General features: G+C 38.6%; 1 protein-coding gene and 1 pseudogene across 1 annotated transcript in view; both read right to left on the bottom strand.

Moving 5' to 3' along the window:
- NIPBL (Nipped-B homolog (Drosophila)) overlaps nt 1–18,661 on the bottom strand; it is a 234,478-nt gene that overhangs the window by 193,173 nt on the left and 22,644 nt on the right. The window lies entirely within an intron of this gene.
- LOC102842474 overlaps nt 15,725–18,661 on the bottom strand; it is a 5,959-nt pseudogene continuing 3,022 nt past the window's right edge.

The raw sequence follows: 18,661 nt of genomic DNA, 5'->3' as shown, positions 1-18,661 counted from the left end.
CTTCCAAATTCCTTGGCAGAGATGAGTGAGTGCCTCCTATGCTGCCTCACTTTCTTGAAAGATATCAATTTTTATCCCATCAATTCCTGGTGCCTTGTTCTTTACCAATTCCTTCAGTGCACCTTGGACTTCCTCCTTCAGTATCATTGGCTCTTGATCATATGCTACCTCTTGAAACGGGATAACTTACCCTGAGCATTTCTGACCCTGTTAACAACCTCTATAACTGAGTATGGTCTCTGAGTTCTGTGTGGCCATTGTAATGAAATACCAAACCCAGATGAGTAGGGAGAATTGTGGGCAGAAACAGTGGTACCATATTCTTTACAATCATATAGTCTTGTTTTTTACTCTCTTTCTGACAATAGGATAGAGAGAAACTGCCCCTTAGGCTTTTCAAGGTTGTAATCTTTATGAAAACTCACTGCCATATATTTCTCCTGTGGAACACCTGGTGGGTTCGAACCACCAACCTTTCAGCAAGCAGCAGGTACTTAATGACTAAGCCACCAGGGTTCCTTCAAAGAGATGTATGGGGGCAGAATTTCTAAAGCTAATTGAGATAATTGCTTTTTGTTTTTATATACTTAAAACAATTATTTTGCCACCTATGCTTTATCCTTTTTCTCTCTTAACACTGATACAATTATTTAATACACAGTCCATATTCAAACTTCCCCTAATATTCCAATTGTTGTTGTTAAGTGCTGTGGAATGACGCTGAATAGGGTTTCCAAAGTTTCCAAAGCTTTAAATCTTCACAGGAGCAGAAAGCCTCATCTGTTTCCTGTAGAGCATCAGGTGGGCTTGAACCATGGACCTTATGGTTTGTAGTACAGAATGTCCCAATAATGCCCTTTAAGGCTGTTATTCTCCCAATCCAGAATCAATCAAGGATCACATTACATTTGTTTGTGTCTGTTTCCATCCCTTTATTCTAGAACAATTTCCCAACCTATGTTTCTTTGGTCTTTCATAACACTGACATTTTGGAAGAATTCTTGCCAACTGTTTTACCAAAAAAAACCCAACAACAACAAAAAAAACCCAAAGCCCCCAAAAGTATTAAAAACATACACACACACACACACACACACACACACACACACACACACAAAAGCCCCTCAAAAAACAAACCCACTGCCATTGAGTTGATTCCCAAATCTCAGTGAATCTACAGGACAGTAGAAATGCCCCTGTAAATTTTATAGGAGGAGATAGCCTCATTGTTCTCTCAAGTAGTGGCTGGTAGATTTGAACTGCTGGCCTTGTGATTAGCAGCCCAACACATAACTCACTACAACATCAGGACTCTGAAACTGTTCTACAGTGTACCTAAGTTTGTATTGCTTTGATTTTTCCCTCACATTAGATCCATATTATAAGTATGCATACTTGTTATGTGCCATTGAATCGGTTCTGACTCATAGCAACTACCAGTTGCCTTCAAGTAATTTGCAATGCCTGTGGACTCCGTAGAGTTTTCAATGACCGATTTTTTTCAGAAGGTCACAACGTCTGTCTTCCAAGGTACCTCAGGGTGGACTTGAACTTCCAACCTTTCATTTATCAGTCTTACCCACCATTTGTAACACCCAGGATTCCTGAATACTTGTTTCACTTCTAAACTATCAACTGTTGGAATAAAAGACCCTTCCATTTGTTTCCCTAGAATTTAATCTAATATATTCTTTTCTATACTAAAATTTTCAATGATATCTGGCTCTCTATCATCACATTATTCATTGATGCTCCCCCACCCTGCTTTTCTTAAAACTTCCCCCTAAAAGGTAAGGTTGACAGAGAACTTCTTAGAAAACCCTGGGTACTATCTTTTCAAATATTAATATTTCTGAGAGAAAGCAGTCTAAAGGAAATTTTTTTCATACACTAAGGAGTAATCAAAACAATAAATCACATAAGGCAAATGACAGCAATTCGGAGAGGATAGCATTTAAATAAAGTGCCTCACCACTCGTGTACAATTTTTAGTTTGCTAAGGAGCTCTGGTAGCGTAGTGGTTACGAATCGGGCTGCGAACCATAAGGTCAGCAGTTCGAAACTACCAGCGGTTCCGCAGGAGAAAGATGAGGCGTTCTGCTCCCGTAAAGATTAACAGCCTCGGAAACCCTGTGCAGGGTCGCTATGAGTCGGAACCGACTCCACGGCACATAACAACAACAACAATACGAACTCATTCAGCAAACAATTAGTGAGCACCTACCAAATGCTAGGAATTGTGCATGAGGCTAATATCTTTTTTAATGAATAAAATACAGTCTTACCATTGCTGTTCTCCTGGCCTACACTAAGAGTAGAAGTCTAGGAGAAGAGAATTACAATATGATGCAACAGATATTACAATAATTTTTTTAAAAAAGAAAAATAGGAGGACAGAGAAGGCAATGACAATCCTGCCTAAAAGTGACATTACAGAAAAGACAGAATTATGTTGAAAATCGAAGAATGGGAACTTGCCAAATAATATTGAGAGAAAATGGCATTCCAGGCAAAGGACAAAGTAGATGCAATGCAAATAAGTTTAGTATGGATTCCCTCCAGAAGGCTCTTGGCTAATGCTAGTAGTGAATTAGCCTCTCACCACCACATTTATTTATTCAAAATAACTGAGCAAATACCACATGCTTGACACTGTACTAGGTACTAGAAATAAAACAATAAACATGTCAAGTTGTCCATCTCAAGCAGCTTATACTCTAATTGAGCTTAGGAGGAGCAAGCGATCATTTTAATTGCTTGCAGAATTGCCGTCTCTCATCCCTTAGGCATGTCATGTTCTTTGTGAGCATATCCCTAATATGTAAATGGGGATAATATTATACCTGTACCTGAAATGACAGTTGTTGTTGTCAACTTCCGTCGAGTCGGTTCTGACCCACAGCGACCCTGTACAGGCTTTCTGAGTAGTGGTTGGTGAGCTTGAACTGCTGACCTTAACCTTGCAGTTTAAACTGACTTTGCAGTCCAGTGCTTTGACCCACAGCACCATACACAAGTAAAACATTCAGAACTGTGAGTTCATTCATCATAAATATTAGCTATTATTGCTACTACTGTTATCATCATCATGGCTAAAAAAGACATATCAGGGTAAAACACCTGTTTTCTAAATCATAAAGAATGAACTTCAGAATTCCATCTGTTTAGCTCCTTCTAGATTCTGTAAACAAAAGTATAAGAAGTGCTACTGTTATAATGAACTAAAGCATCGAAAACTTTATGCCTATTGTAAAGGAGCTTTGGTAGTGTAGTGGGTTACATGTTAGACAGCTTGCTGCAAGATCAGCAGTTCAAATCTACCAGCTCTTCATGGGAAAAAGATGAGGTTTTCTGGTCCCATAAAGATTTACAGCTTACATATAAGAAGTCGCTATGAGAAGAACCAACTCAACTGCACACAGAAGCAGCAGCAGTCTAACATATTTGCCAGAGGGAGCACAGTGGCTCTGTAAGATAAGCACTGGATTGCAAACCACAAACTTGGCGGTTCAAGCACACCAACTGCTCACAAAAGAAAGGTGAGGCTTTCTGCTCCTGCAAACCACAAGGACAGCAGTTGAAACCCACCAACTCCTCCTTAAAACCCTATACAGGGTTGCTGTAAGTTGGAAACGACTCCACAGCACTTAATAAGTCTACCATAATACCAAAAAAAGTACTCAAAACATTACCTAATTGATCAGCATGCACAGTCTCTGATGACAGAATCTATGATTAATCTTGAATATTATTAAAATTTCATACACTATGTGTATGTGTGTTTAAGAAGTGACAGTCAATAACTTAGGCAGAAAGGTTTTACTTTGGAGCTAAAACACAAAAAATAAGAATTAAATAAACTAATATACACTGCAAAGGATGTTCTGACTGGTTAAAAAAAAAAAGACATGAGGTTACTGATGACACAAGAAAAAGGTATAATGAAACAAAAAAGTTTGGTTGATGAAGGAAGGTTGATTGAGACGTACGGCATAAAACGGAATAAAGGTGCTCTCGTAGCCTAGTGGTTACAAATCAGGCTGCTAACCTCAGGGTCAGCAGTTTGAAACTACCAGCTGTTCCGTGGGAGAAAGATGAGGCTTTCTGCTCTTGTAAACCTTTACAGTCTCGGAAATCCTGTACAGGGCCACCATGAGTCAGAACCGACTCCACTGAACATAACCACCACCAATCATGAACCAAAGGGACCCTGGTGTTACTGTGGATTAGGCACTGGGCTGCTAACCACCAAGCCAGCAGTTCAAAACCCACCAGCCATTCAATGGGTGGAAGAAGAGGCCATGTGCTCCTGTCAAGATTTACAGCCTCAGAAACCCTATGGAGCAGTCCTACTCTGTCCTATAAGGTAGTGATGAATCGGATTTGACTTGCTGGCAGTGGATTTGGTTTTTCAAAATTTTAATCAAGAACGAAACATGGCTCTGATACATGATTCAGGACTCAATCCTTTGAAAGTAGTCATGACCACTTCATTTAAAACTTCACTTTTAAAAGGGCACCCCATACAATGAAGACCAAAAAGAAAAAAAGAGAGAGCAGCTGCTGAGACTGTTTATGTGTAAACACCTCATGGATTTGATTCTTTGGTTTGATGGTTTAGGGTCATGGAGGAACAGCTAGTTAATTGGTATAATAATGTGTTTAGTGCTTCTGTTCTACCTTATTCTGTTGCTTAGTGCCTGGGGTCTTAAAAGCTTGCAAGCTGTCATCCAAGCAACAATAATTGGTCTCTATTTACCTGAAGCAACAGAGGGAGACGTAGTCAAGAATTGTTGTGCTTAAGTGCCATTAAGTCCTTAGCACTTGCAGTCTAGAGCATTATCCTGCAGTGCCACACCAGGACTCAGGTCCAACTCATAGTGACCCTGTACAGGGTTTCCGAGGCTGTAAATCTTTACAGAAGCAGAAAGCCTCATCTTTCTCCCACAGAACAGCTGGTAGTTTCGAACTGCTGACCTTGCAGTTCACAGCCTGATTCATAACCACTATGCTACCAGAGCTCCTTATTGTCCAGAAGAGGAGGAAGAAATAGAATGGGTGGCTAACTGCCTCCATGAACAACTGTCCCTTTTGCTATGACACTAGAAATTCTAGATAGTGCCTAGCTACTGTCACTGAACATTCTGATTAAAGACTTTATAGAAGCATTGTGATCAATAGAGGGGAAATGCAGAACAGAATTTTAAATTCTCATGGAATCTAGATTTCTGGAGCCATGGAGGCTGGATAAACACCTGAAACTATTGTCCTGAGATAATCTTTAAACCTTAAAACTATCTCTTGTAAAAAAACAAATAGCTTAACTACAACATTTTCTATGAGCATTGTGTTCTTTTAAAATCTATATGGGATCAAACTGACAGCATCTTGCAAGATTAGAAAGGAAACTTAGGGAACAGCACACTTATGTTAATGAGGAAGAATAACTCAGATTCTCAGTGAGAATGGTTGAGCAACTTGAAGAATGTAATCAATGCCACTGAAATGTACATGTAGAAATTGAATTCGTGCATGTTCTGCAATGTATATTCTCAACAACAAAAATAAAATTAATAAAAACTGTTGCTGCTAAGTGCTGCTGAATCAGTTCTGACTCACAGCAACACTGTATACGGTTTTCCCAGGAGCATCTGGTGGATTTGAACCACCAACTTTGTGGTTAGCAGGCCACTGCTTATCCTACCCCTAAATACAAAGTTTTAGATGATTTATAATTCCAGATTTCCTTCTATGTAGTTCTACTGTTAGTACACGAAATAAAACTTGATACAAAGATTTGCACTGGATGTGAAATTCCCCAAGAAAGGTGAAACACAAAGAAAGCAAATGGTTTAAAACTTCCATAGAAAATCAATTAAAAAAAGAAATACAACACATACTCATTTTTAAGTGACTACAAGGCAATCACATTATACTAGCTATTTTTTTCTGCTAGTAAAATACAGTGTTTAAAACTGGAGTCTTCAACAAAAAATAATTTAGGCTGGTACTACTCTTCTCAATTTCTACCCATTCTTCTCTTTTAGCTATTAACTTTTTCCCCCTAAAATTATTTTTCCTTTTATTGAGATTACTCACTTAGGGACCTAAAGTCTAGTGCCATCCATGAGTTTCAAGCGTCCACTTTCCAAAGAAAAGTGACCTAGGAAATTTTTGAAACTACAACAACTAGGTACTATGACAGGGTATCAAAAAGTATGCAGAAATTTTCCATTACCTTTCACTCCATTTTCCACAAACTTTTTCAATACCCCTTATACAGCACCATTAAAAGAATAGACAATAGCAACAGACAAAAGCAAAGACTTGAGATTTTAAAAAATAAAATCAAAATCCAAGTGTAAAGCTCTGCTTCAAATCATATTTATGTACCTTTTAAGGATCCAAGGAGTATTATGCATAATGTAAGTAACAAGCAGAGAAACATTATAACAAAGCAATAAAAAGTTCAAGATTAGGTTTTAGAATCAGAAAAATTCTTGCTCAAACTTTTTTCTTCCTGTTTTAAGGTATGTAGCCTTGAGCAAATTACCTAACTTCCTAAACCTCAATTTCCTCATTATGAAATGCAAACAATATCTACTCTATGAGGATTTTTGAGTATTAAACATAGCAAGAAACAATGTATAGAAAACACTAATTGAATGTTTAAAATAAAAAGGCAAGAACTACCTTACCCATCTCTATATCAAATATAATACATGAAGGTCAGTGATGAGAATCAAGAGTATTAACAAGATGAATGCTATAACTTATTAAAATAATTTTAGGAAACTTTATGTACTTCATTTTATTTAATCCTCATTGAGCAAAATAACACATATGCAAACTATATTTTACTCTTTACTTCACTAATTGCTGATATAACTAAGCATTTTTTAAATATGTGCATTTGCCATTTTAGATTCCATTATGACTCAGATTTTTAAAATTAGAATTTGATGATTAAATAATCTTTTATCACTATTTCTTCCTGTACATAATCAACAGATTGTTGCTGTTAAGTGCCAACTCATAACGATCTTGTATAGGCTTTCTGAGGAGTGAATGTTGAATTTGAACTGCCAACCTCATGGTTAGTAATCAAGTACTTTTCCTAAAGCACCACACCAGGACTCATTCACTTAATTACAGTATTATCTGCATTAACTAAATTCAAGTTTTTAATCTTACTTCCCTGTTGCCCTTCTATGCTGTACCATATCCCTCTTCCCCTTCTTGTTTACTTTACTTCCTAAGCCTCAATTTCCACATCTGTAAAATGCATACAATATAATCTACTTAAATGAGGTACCACTGACAAACCATTTATTGCCTAATAAAGATTTTAGAATTTTGAATCCATATACACAAAGGGTCTTCAAAAAGTTCATGGAAAATGTGTATTATGAAAAACTATGCAGGGAGTTTAAAGTTTTGCACCAAAATAAACTTGTGTAGTGGTTATGAGTTTGGCTGCTAACCTCAAGGTCAGAGCTCAAAACTACCAGCGGTTCCACAGGAGAACAGATGAGGCTTTCTACTCCCATAAAGCTTTACAGCCTTGGAAACCCTATGCAGGATTGCTATGAGTTGGAACCGACTACATGGCACACACCACTGCCACCAGCTTGTTATAAAGGAACCCTGGTAGCATAGTGGATTACAAACTGGGTTGCTAACTGCAAGGTCAGCAGTTTGAATCTACCAGTAGCTCTGTGCGAGAAAGATGAGACTTTCTACTTCTGTAAAGATTTACAGCTGTGGAAACCCTATAAAGGGTTGCTATGAGTTGGAACTGACTTGGTGGCATGCCACCAACAACATGTTATACCATGTTTAAATAGGATCTTGGACTCCTGGTATAGAACTATAGGATCAGCACTGGACTGCAAAACACAAGGCCAGCAGTTCAAACCCATCAGTTGCTCCTTGGAAACCCTATACTGGGTCAGTATGAGTTGGAACCAAATCGACAGCACTAACAAACAGACCTAATTTGAGGCACTAAGAATGAGAAGGCATCAGTCTGAAAAGAGTCCCTATAAGAGAAACATGAAACTACTAGATGGCATACCACCACCAAGAGTAACATGAAATCTGTTAAAATTAAAGCAAGTACAAATATCAAATTGATGGTGAAGCTTGGGTGGAAGAATGTTGAAATCACTGATGAAAGTTTATAGGCGCAATGTCCCAAAGAAATCAACAGTCTGTAGATATATAACTTGTTTTAAGAAGGGATGTTGTTAAAAAATCAATTTTTGATAAAGGAAACAAGGGCAAATTGCTACAATTCCATGAACTTGAGCTATACTCATGCAGGTAGTAGTTAAAAATATCAACAGAGAGGGAAGGAGCCTTCACATCAAGTAACAAAGCTATCCCCTCTGTATACAGCGTAGATAAGGATGGACAACTCAGACACTGACTACCTAAAATGAGGAGGTGATAAACGCACTGGCTTATAAGGTTTCAAGGGGGAGTTTAGTTTAAGAGTGTGTGGGGGAAGATAAAGAGTACCCACTGAGTAGTTTTCATCTTGTCTAGATAGGTCTGGTAAAAAGAGATGGGGATGAGATTCTTATGATTCAAAAGTAACTGTTATCATGACTAATTGCGACTGTCATAATTGTAAAGGTAGAAGTTTTGTAACAAAAATGGAGGAGAAGTTAATCTTACAGTCCAGAAGCAGAGGACCTTAGGGACCATCAAAGGAGAAGAGCAGAAGTGAAATGTGGGACCTTATCCAGAGAAGCAGCGATACCAAAGATGGAGGCAGAGATGGGGACATGGAGAGAGGGAGCAGCTGAGGACTCTAGATTCATGGAAAGAGAGGGACTAAGCGATAGCGGCCAAGAGGCAGACATGCAGAATGTGCCCTTTGGTGGTTTAAATGATTATGTATGCCTGAGTGTTAAAAAAAACACCTAAACAAATAGAGAGAAATACTGTTAATTGATGGTACATGGAGAGGATTATAATCATTGTAATGAAATAAAGTATATGGTTTGTTGAATGTAAAACTGATGATCTGCCCTGTAAACTTTCACTCAATTCACAATAAAACTTAAAAAATATATAAAAAATAAAAGAAGGGGTATTGTTGCTAAAGAGCTCTGGTAATACAGTGGTTACGAATCAGGCTGCAAACCACAAGGTCAGCAGTTCAAAACTACCAGCTGTTCCGAGGGAGAAAGATGAGGCTTTCTGCTCCCATAAGGATTTACAGCCTGGGAAACCCTGTATAGGGTTCGCTGTGAGTCGGAACCAACTCCGTGGCACATTACAACAACAATATTGTTGTTGTTAAGTGCCATCAAGTCAGTTCTGACTCACAACGATCCTGTACAGATAGGATTTCTGAGTGGCTCGTGAGTTTGAACCAGACTCCAATGTCAAAGATGAAGCCTCCAGCAGCAGGCAAGCCACGCCAACTTACGAGGAAAAAATTAATCTTGATCATTCCCTAATGGAAGAGGACTGATGAACAGCAAAATCAATAGCCAACACCACAGACCACTCAATTGATTCAGAATACACAATTCTGACTTAAACATTAAAATCGAGCAAAGTTTTCTGTTCGATTGGTGCCAAAACTGTTGTGTCCAGATCTGCTGCAGAGAAAAGTTTTCAATGAAATTTTAAACAAGTGCAATCAAAATCTTAAAGCATTTCTTTGAAGAACTGCAACGAGATGAAACAGGGCTTTGTCAGTATGATTCTGAAGACAAAGCACAGTTAAAGTAATGGCTACCAAGAGGTGGACATTGCCCAGTCAAAGCAAAAGTAGACAGGTCAAGAGCAAAGGTCACAGTAACTTTTTTAGGATGCGCAAGGGATTTTGCTTGTTGATTTTCTAGCTGGTCAAAAACTGGTAACATCTGCTTATTATGAGAGATTTTTCAGAAAGTTGGCTAAAGCTATAGCAAAAAAGACACTCAGGAAAGCTTTACTAGAAAGTCTTTTCCACCATGACAATGTTTCTGCTTATTCCTCTCACCAAACAAAGGCAATTTTGTAAGGATTTCTATGGGAAATCATTAGGCATCCACTTTACAGTTTTGGTTTGGCTCTTTCTAACTTCTTTTTGCTTCGAATCCAAAAAAACTATTGAAAGGGCACCTATTTTTCTTCTTTTAATAATGCAAAACAGAATGCATTGACATGATTAAATTCTCATGCTCCTCAGTTCTTTAGGGATAGACTAAATGGCTGGTATTATCACTAAGAAAAGGGTCTTGACTTTGGTAAAGTTTATGTTGAGAAATAAAGTTTATATTTTTAAAAATCTTAACTTTTAATTCATTTTTCCACAAACTTTCTGATGTCCCCTGTATATACACTGTAAACCAAATAAAAAATCAAAACCTGTTGTCATCAAGTTAATTTCAATTCATATAGTTGTTGCTTTTGTTAAGTGCCTTCCAGTTGGTTCCGACTCATAGCAACCCTGTATAGGATTTCTAAGAAGCATCTGGTAAATTTGAACCGCCGACCTTGCAGTTCAACATGTTAACCCACAGTACCATACCAGGACTCCTCACATAGTTAACAAAGGAATTTATTTTATTTACTCCTGTACCAAACATTTACCTGTAAGTATCAGACCACAATCCACAATTTTCAATCCTATACTAGAGCCAAATGGCACTAAATGAGAATGCAGACACAACATGTTCACAACTTTTTCTTTTGAGCTGTCCAATCTTGCTTATCACATGTACACAAGCTATTTTCCATAAAGGAGCAAGACTAGGCAAACAGGGAAAATTGTATATGGTAACTACAGTTGATATGCAGTATATAAAAGGCTGGAGATAAAGAAGGGAAGAATGAAACAAACTGAAGAGTAAGAATATAAATGTCCCTAGAAAGAGTATGAATTAGAATAGGCAAGTTCAGAAAGGCTATAGGATACAAGATTAACATACAAAAATCAGTTGTATTTCTACGGCAATGTTAACAACCTCAAAATGAAATTATTTAAAATTCCATTCACAACAGCATTAAAAAATAGAAAAAACGGAATAAAATTAACAAAAGAAAATTGGAGAACTCACACTTCTTGATTTCAAAATTAACAAAACTATAACGTAATGAAGACAATGTAGTATAACATAAAAATAGGCCCATAGATCAATAGAAAAACCACATGCAAAAGAATAAATTTGAACCCCTACCTCATACCATAAGCAAAACTTAATTCAATATGAATTAAATAATGAAACAAAGAGCTAAGAAAATAAACACTCTTAGAAGAAAACACACATATAAATCTTCAAGATTTTGGATTTGGCAATTGTTACTTAAATCTATGTGGTGCTGGGGGCTAATGTGTCAGACTGCAAAGCCAAGCCATTTGAACTGCAAGGTCAGTGGTTCAAGCTCACCAGCTGCTCCTTGGAAACCCTATACAGAGTCACTATGGGTTGGCAATGACTTGATAGCACTTAACAACAACAGAAGCAAATAAAGATCCTACAAGCTTTGCTCCATCTACATCATTAAGGTCAACTCTTCTTTGAGGAAGCAGCTATTCATTCCTCAGTCATATTTTGAGTACCTTCCAACCTGAGAGGATAAGGTTCTGGCACTATGAAACCAAGTTCTGCTGCTATTCAGATGCTTTTCAGGGGCTAATCTTTTTTAGAAAGGGTCTGCTTGTTCCCTCTTCCTCGTCCGTTTTAGTCTGGAAGCTCTGCTGAAACCTCCCCACCATGAGTGGATTTGCTGGTATTTGTTAACACTAGTGGCATGGTTCCCACCATCAAAGCAACACACAAGCCACCACAGTTTGACAAACTAACAGATGAATGAAGATCTACAAGCGACCAACAGCATATAAAATAGAGTACAACATTATTAGCTATTGCTTTTAAGTGTTGTTGAGTCGGTTCTGACTCCGTGACCCGGTACAGGGTTTCCAAAGAGAGGCTGATCAGCTTGATTTTTCCATCTCCCTTTGATGCTTTCTGCATCAATCAATACTTTGCTCTTAGAATCCAAGTTCAGGCTTGAGTTTTTTTTTTTTTCCCCAGTTCTCTCAGCTGGTGAAATGCTGAGTGTCTTCCTCACTTTTTATTTTCTGAATGCAGGCTTTGTCTTACTGAGTTTTGCTTAGAAAGTTCCTGTTTAGCTCTTTTACTTCTCGCCGACTTTACGGTTCGCAGTTCAGCATGTTAACCCACAGTGCCACACCAGGACTCATATATCCCAGCAATTCCACTCTGAGGCATCTGCCCAAGGGAATTGAAAACATTTGCCCATACAAAAGATTGCAGACAAATGTTCATAGTAACCGTATTCATAATTGTTAAAAGCAGTCAAAAAATGGAAACAAATCAAAGGATCATCAACCAATGAATAGAATGTAGTACAGAAACAAAATAAAGTTATCATTCTGCCACAGGACGGAATGAGGTATTAATATATGCTACAGCCGCTCCTCGGAAACCCTATATAGGATTACTATGGGTCAGAACAGACTCAATGGCACTTAACAACAAGGATTAACCTTAAAAAATTATGCTAAATGGAAGATGCCTGAAAATAAAGGCCACATATTGTATGACCCGACTTATATGAATACGCAACTGTATAAAAAGACAGTAAATTAGTGGTTGTCACAGGCTGGGTGAAGGAACTGACCCATGGGCAAGGGGTTTTCTTTTTGGGTAATGAAAATGTTCTGAACTACCTATTTTTACATAAATAATGCACACAGCATACATTTTTTTCCAAACCATGCAAATCCCTCAAGCATTAGTTTCCTATGTGCATTATGAGGATTATATGTGTGAGCATGTTGTTTTAGAAAATATGGTGGATACTCAACGGCACTTAACAACAGCATCAATAACAATAATGGCTGCACAATTGTGTGAATATACTAAGAAACACTGAAATAAAGATTATGTTAGATGAGCCACATAAATTATCAGCAAATAGTTAAGAGCCTAGTCCTGGCAAAGCAGTCTACCAGGAACCACAGGCAGATTTTGCACTGGATTTTTAATTTGATTTGAGAAGATGAAGACAAGTAAGGTGAAATGAAATAAATTCCAGCATGACATACAGTAAGAATACGTGACGCTGGTGGCGCTGTAGGTTTGGCACCAGGCTGCTAAACTCCAGGTCGGTGGTTTAAACCCACCAGCTACTCTTCAGGAAAAGATTTATCATCTCAGAAACCCTATATAGGGTCACCCTATGAGTTGGAATTGAGTTGATGGCAGTGAGTTATATACTACAGAAGAAAGTTTCTGAGTGGTGCAAACAGTTGACTGCTAATTGAAAGATTGGAGGTATGAATTCACTCAAAGGTGCCTCAGAAGAAAGGCCTGGAGATCTACTTCCAAAAAATCATCTACTGAAAACATAATGAAGCACTATTCTATTTTGGCACACATGGAGTTACCATGATTTGGGATTCCCTTAAAGGCCACTGATCAGTTGTCACACATACATTTTGGAGGCATACTTTAGAGGCTAGAGATGCTAGAGTTATTATCTGGAATACTTTGCTCAATCTGGAGTAGATACTTAAATTGCATTATAAAAGAGTATGATCATATTTCAACAGCATGAATTTGACCTGATTTGGTTACTTTCTCTTTGCCTCTTACCAAATAGCTTCCTTCCTAACAATTTATTATAAACTTTACCAGTTAGATTTTCATTTAGAAATATATTTGACAGGAATATTTGTTTTCAACCAGAATTAGTAAAGTTCAACAATGAAAACAACAAATTCTTGCTGAGATCTTACTCATGTATAAAGCATGGTTCCTCGCTTTTTTTTAAAGGTTTTTATTGTGGATTATGTGAAAGTTTATAGGCAGATCATCAGTTCTACAGTCAACAAATCACACACCTTATTCATTACAATGATTATAATCCCCTCTATGTACCATCAGTTAACAATATGTCTTTCTATTCACTTTAGCTCTCTTTTTTTTTTTTTTTTTAAATACTCAGGCATATATAATAATTTACACCACTGAAGGGCACATTCTGCAAGTGTGCCTCTTGGCCACCAGCTATCAGTCTCTCTCTTCCCATGAACCTAGAGTCCTCAGCTGCTCCCCTTCTCCATGTCCCCATCTCTGCATCCGTCTCTAGTGTCTCTAGTATAGTTTGTTTTCTGGATAAGGTCTCACATTCCGCTTGTGCTCTTCTCCCTTGGTAGTCCTAGGGTCCTTTGTTTCTAGACTGTAAAATTAACTACTCCCCTGTTTTTGTTACAAAACTTCTACCTTTACAACTGTGACAACTGCAATTAGTCATGATAACAATTACTCACTACTGTGTCATAAGAATCTTATCCCCATCTCTTTTAACCAGACCCATCTAGACAAGATGAAAACTATTCAGTTCGACACTTTCTTTCCCCCCACACTATTAAATTAAACTTCCTCTTGAAACCTTGTAAGCCAGTCACTTTGTGCCTTTATCACCCCTCATTTTCAGTAGCCAATGTGCAAGGTGCCCATCCTATTTGCCCCGTGTACAGAGGGGATAGCATTGATACTGCATGTAAAGACTCTTTCCCTCTTTGTTGGTATTTAGAGTTACTACCTCCTTAAGTATAAGTCAAGTTCATAAAATTGTAGCAATTTATCATTGTTTCCTTTATCAAAAATTGTCTTTTTTTTTTTAAATCTTTCTCTAGTCAAGTTCTGATTATCAAGCCTTCGAGGCTAGGGCAAGTAGGTACTATCTGCAACTTTGGGTGTTCTTGTGTGCCTCCTCTCACTCCATACCAGCTGGATGCTTTACTCTCAGCTCTAGCCCTCTATGGCTATGTCTTTGTCTACGGGCTCAGGTGTCCTCAGGTCTTATCACACTTTGGAGCAACCAGCCCTTCCTCTTCTCTCTTACATCTCCAAGTCAAGATGAGTCTATGGAATGTGACTGAATTCAACCCATTTCTTCATTGCTGCCTTTCCCCCTCTTTCACTCACCAGTAGACCAATGTGGTCATCAACAAGCTTACATGCCTGCTCACGTGTTCCCTTTGAGTTTCAGTCTTAGAGGGGGTGTTCTAAGCATTTTACATATTACACTAAGTAGTGGAGTCCTGGTGTGGTGCTGCCAAATAATGCACTGGACCACAAGGTTGGTTTGGACCACAATATCAGCAGTTCACACCTACCAGCTGCTCCTTGCAAATCCTAGAGACTTGCTATGAGTCAGAACTGACTGAACAGCACTAACAACAACAACAACTAACTAGTGTTGTGACTATTTGACTTTTGAATAACTTTTAAAAAAATCAAGGCACCTTTTTTTTTTTTACAGAACATTCTTAGGGCTTCATTTATTTCTCTCTTAAAATTATGAAATTTTCTCTTTTAATTAACTGACCAAATCTACCTCACTCCAAAAATCTGAAAAATCAAAATCACTCTTAGATTCTCATTTTAGATAAAGAAGGGAGACACTGCAGCTCAGAGGAACAGGAAGTTACATCACTGCTGGAGATGCTGCAGTCCCATCTCTGTGGGAACAGGAAACATCGATCAGGGAAGGACACATCGATGATCAGTGTGGAGAGGGGTCCTGGTGAACAGGGGTGGGTGACTCCCAACACATCCTAGCAATCTGCTGAGAGGAACGCAGACATATTCAGACACCAGTTGCAAAAGAGACATCAGGGGTTTTGAATCACAAAGTAGGCAGTGATCCAATTGTGTATCACTGTGTCCTCAAGGCTGCTGTCTCATGCTTTAGAGGCTGTGAGAGACACATCAGAGCTCTGGTCACTGTCATTGCCTGCAGCTTGAGCATAGCTGCTTCCTTTTCCACCTTAGCTCTTCTTCCTCCAGATCACAACTCCAGCCACCACAATTACAAGGAACAAGACCTCACAGACAACCAGGCCAATGATGAGTCAGTCCTATGGTAGGGATGGTGGGCTGGGAAGGTTCCCATCTCAGGGTGAGGGGTTCAGGCAGCCCCCACGTTGCATACGGCACGAGTATCTCTGCTCTTCTCCAGGGGGAACATTCAAGGTGGCCCACTTCTGGAAAGTTCCATCCCCTGTAAGCCTGGTCTCCACGAGCTCCATGTACTGGGTCTGGTCCTCCCCATCCTGCTGCCAGGTCAGGGTGATCTCCGCCATGTAGAAGCCCAGCGCCTAGCACTGCAGTGTGACCTTGTGGTCAGAGATGGGGTGGTGAGTCACATGTGTCTTTGGGGGAATCTGCACTCTGCAGTGTCTCCTTTCCATTCTCCAGTAATCTCTGGAGCCACTCCAGGCAGGCCCTGTGCCGCTTGGCATAATCGCTCTTTTCCCACTTGCGCTTGGTGATCTGAGTGGCCATGTCCACTGCGGTCCAGGAGTTCAGGTCTTCGTTCAGGGTGAAGTAATCACGGCCGTCATAGGCATACTGAAGATACCCATGGAGGAGGCACCCCTTCCGGACCCAGGTCAAAGCCACACATGGTCTGAATGGTGTGAGACCCTGACCGCCTCAAGGCACCTTTTAAGAACAGATTAGTCAGTTCACAGTTTCTGGTTTTATTCTAATTTTTTCTAAGTAGTACTGCTAGTTTATATTTGATTGTTCCATCAATTTTCTTAATATTTCTTTTGCCAAATTCATGTATAGTATCTGTTATTCCAATCTCTTTTCTCAACTTCCTCTAGTATCCAACAACTTTTCTCCTTCCTACAGGCTCACACATCTTTCTACTTTATCCCTATTTTAAATTCTAATCCACTAATAATGCTTCTCACCAAGATTCCATATTCCTTTGAACCTCACAAGTGATATTTTTAATATGGTCAAAAAAGAAAAAGATGGATCTTTTAGAAAACCATGTAAAATTTGGGAGGGAGGTTAAAAAGTCCCACCACCAGTGTCTAATATTCAGTGCTGAGCACATAGTTTTCCAACGAATTCTTTCTGAACCACTGAAAAATGAAAGGGAACATCTAGAAAATAAACTGATAAGCTTATCCCACTCCACAAAATAAGTTTAAAGCCTGAAAACAACTTCCTCTGGAGAATGTGATGCCGCTACCCCAACTGAAAACAAACCAAAAAGTCCTGTTTGCCTTAATGTTGTTAGATCCTAGGATACTAATTTTACTTTGACATCATGTCATTTGGTCAGTTATTTTCTAATAATAAGTTTAACTCCTTTGTCACTATTTCTACACATGACGCTTCTGAACACTAACATTTTAATTTAATTACTCTAAAAGTAAATATTTAATTTTATTTGTAAAGTTAAACCCTCATGGACAAAGAAATGTAGTTCTCACTATAAGATCTTATTATATGAGTGGATATAGTTTAAAACTAACTGAAATGCAAGTCTTTAGAATAGACTGGATAAATAAATACACCAGGAGGGCCTTAGTAAGAGCCATGTACAACAGAAAACAGTCAAAACACAAGTATATTACTTGTGTAATTGAGAGTTCATAATAACATAGACAAAATACTGGAAAACAAAGTCAAGGGAAAAAATGGTGTTAGCTTTTGGTAATTTAAACCAAGTAAGATTTAAAATCAAACCAAACCAAACAAAAAAACATAGTATCTATCATATTACTTTTGGACAGTGAATAAGGAAGACTGTAAAAAAATGATGCTTTGAATTATGGTGATGGAGGAGAATATTGAAAGTACTATGGGCTGCCCAAAGAACCAACAGATCCGTGTTGGAAGAAATGCAGCTAGAGTGCTCCTTGGAGTCCAAGAAGGCCAAACTTCGTCTCTCATACTTTGGACATACTTTCAGGAGGGACCAGTCACTGGAGATGGATATCATGTTTGGTTAAGGTATAGGGTCAGAGAAAAAGAAGATGACCCCCAGTGAGATGGATTAGCAAAGTGGCAGCATCAGTGGGCTCAAACATGACAACAATTGTGAGGTTGTCCCAGGACGGAGCAGCATTTTGTTCTGTTGTGCACAGGGTCGCTATGAGTCGGTAATGACTTGATGGCACCTAACAACAACATCATACTACTTTTAACGCTGATTTAAGACTGCTGGGAGGGATCATCTAGGTTACCCTTGAAAGTAGTTTTCAGATAATCATTAGCATCCATGACAACATAACCAAGCCACTGGTTTTCACTACCATCTCCTCCAAAATGTGAAAAGTAATACTATTTTTGGTAGACTGAATTTCAATTCATAGGTAGAAAAAATTAATTTAACTTACATTGGCATTAAAAGCTATGTGTTAATTCTAATTTGTATTTTTTTAACCAAAACAGTAAAACTGGTATGTTGTTGTTGTTAGTGCTGTCAAGTTGGTTTCGACTCATATCGACCTTGTATAATGGAGCTCTGGTAGCGTAGTGGTTAGTTGGGCTGCTAACCTCAAGGTCAGCAGTTCAAAACTAATGGCAGTTCTGTGGGAGAAAGATGAGCCTTTCTGCTCCTGTAAAGATTTACAGCCTTGAAAACTCTACACAGGGTCACGCTGAGTCAAAACCAACTCAGCACACCACCACCTCCTCCACCATAGGGTTTCAGAGGAGAGGCTAGTGGGTTTGAACTACCGACCTTTTGGTTCAAGCTGACCTTGCGGTCCAGTACTTATCCTACAGTGTTGTTGTTGTTGTCAGGTGCCATCGAGTCGGAACCGACTCATAGCGACTCCATGCACAGCAGAACGAAACAATGTTCGATCCTG

Source organism: Chrysochloris asiatica, unplaced genomic scaffold (assembly GCF_000296735.1).
Source record: "Chrysochloris asiatica unplaced genomic scaffold, ChrAsi1.0 scaffold00430, whole genome shotgun sequence".
NCBI classification, from domain to species: Eukaryota; Metazoa; Chordata; class Mammalia; order Afrosoricida; family Chrysochloridae; genus Chrysochloris; species Chrysochloris asiatica.
The sequence above is the reverse complement of the archived record's forward strand: the minus strand, read 5'-3'. Positions and strand labels throughout refer to the sequence as shown.